This window comes from Monodon monoceros, unplaced genomic scaffold (assembly GCF_005190385.1).
Source record: "Monodon monoceros isolate NGI ecotype Baffin Bay Population unplaced genomic scaffold, NGI_Narwhal_1 Super_Scaffold_10, whole genome shotgun sequence".
NCBI classification, from domain to species: Eukaryota; Metazoa; Chordata; class Mammalia; order Artiodactyla; family Monodontidae; genus Monodon; species Monodon monoceros.
This window is the reverse complement of record NW_021703766.1, coordinates 1,593,270-1,594,995: the sequence shown is the minus strand read 5'-3', so window position 1 is coordinate 1,594,995 and position 1,726 is coordinate 1,593,270. Positions and strand designations below refer to the sequence as shown.

The 1,726-nt window shown below is 55.6% G+C and overlaps 1 protein-coding gene across 4 annotated transcripts in view; it reads left to right on the top strand.

Annotated features, from left to right (window-relative positions):
* Positions 1 to 1,401: 1,401 nt before the first annotated feature.
* The window catches only part of BANP (BTG3 associated nuclear protein), a 105,102-nt gene continuing 104,777 nt past the window's right edge, over positions 1,402 to 1,726 (top strand). For all 4 annotated transcript variants that reach the window (XM_029200991.1, XM_029200981.1, XM_029200973.1 and 1 more), the window contains exon 1: positions 1,402 to 1,572. The gene's annotated coding sequence lies outside the window, so the exon portion shown is untranslated. The remainder of the gene's footprint in view (positions 1,573 to 1,726) is intronic.

Genomic DNA, 1,726 nt, shown 5'->3' with positions numbered 1-1,726 from the left:
TAGTGTGAAAAACATCACCCTACGTTCATCTGCTTTCTCGTCAGACATTCATGAATCCTTGTCAAGAATTTTAGAGTTATGTGTTCAGACTGGTTGTAATTGAGACAGAAGTGGGGACAGAAGGCACGGCTCTCCCGGGACTTTTGCGGTTGGCTTCAGAAACCCTTTTCCCACTGCAAACGGACTCTGGACTCCAGACCCAGGTGCTTTGGCTTCCAGACCCCGCTTTCATCTCTTTCCAGCTATGTAACCTTGCTGAACAATGTTTCCAATCTCTCTGGACTGTTCCTCACCTCTGAACAGGACAGACTTCATTTCATTATCAGGATCTTCCAAGCGCTGACCTTCTGTGGTTCTTTGGAATTTCTTTAGGGCACTTTTCCTGCAGAGGAATCCAGTGACCAGTCTCAGGAGACCTCTGAGGGCTATTTCTTGAAGAGCCCCTAACGCAACAAGGTTGCCCAAGGCCGCACAGCTGGTTACTGCCCTGAGTACGGTTTTATTATTGGCGAAAGAGAAGTGGGCAGGAAACTAACGGTACAGCGTTTTCCTTTCCGAATGAAAATAGCTCCACCGTTTCGTGTTCGGAGGATCAAAGGAATTTTAGCTCGTTGTAAACAACTCAGAAAACAGAGGCGAGTGTAAAGAAGAAAAATGAAAAAGCAGTGGTAATCCCAGCAATACCAGTAAGCAGGAATAACATTTCTGGGAACTGCCTATAGTTTGGGAATTTTTTTCCTACGAGTACCCACAAACGCACTTTTATGCTCTATAAATACAGCCAAATTCATACTATGTTTTTCATATATAACAGTCCCTATATTATACACGATACATAACTAACATCAATTACATATAAAATATACATCACGTGTAATTAATATATATTTTTCCAGGAGTGTGCCCTCGAGCCTGTGACGGCCCTAGGGACCCCTGAACACCTGCTGTTACTCGGGGGAACACGGCCAGAGCAGTAGCTAGAGCCTCGCCGGGAGCAGCCGACCGCGGCATCTGAACTACAAGTCCCACCATTCCATGCGCGGGCGCAGTCGGGCGACCGGAGGGCGGAGGGACCACAAGTACCGGCAGGCTTGGCGCAGTCACAGGAACCACGAGTCCCAGAATGCACTGCTCGAAGCTCGCGCAGGGCCCTCCGGGATATGTAGTCGTCGGGGAGCTAATTCCTATTCATTAGGCCTCAAAGAAAATGCAAATTCCTCCAACGGTCCAGCGATGCGACTTCTCAGGGGCTAGCGAGGAGCCCGAGCGCGCGACGGGGAAGAAAGAAGCCTAGGGGCCTAAACTGTGGCGCGGGAGCACGACGCGTGCGCACGCCCGGCGGTCACCAGCGCCAGCGAAGGGCGCGCGAGAGGCCCCGAGCGGCAGGCCCCTCCCCTGCGCCCCGCCCCCCGGCCGGCGCGCCCGCCCAGGGAGCCTGCGCAGACGGTGCAAGGCAGAGGGCCGCAGGGAGGGACTCGCAGCGCCTGCGCAGAGCGGCGGCTTCTCTCGCGAGGACGGACGCCATTATCGCATCTCCTCGACAAACACCACGAGAATTCCGCAGCCCACACGGTAATTGCAGCTCCCGCAGCCGGTCGCGTCTCCGCCTCCCCCTTCCCGCGGGGCGAGAGCGAGAGCGAGAGCGAGATCTCCCCTCCTCCCTCCTCCCTGCGCCCTCCTCCGGCCGCCGCGCCCGCGCCGCCGCCCCCGCCCCCCCGACGCGGGG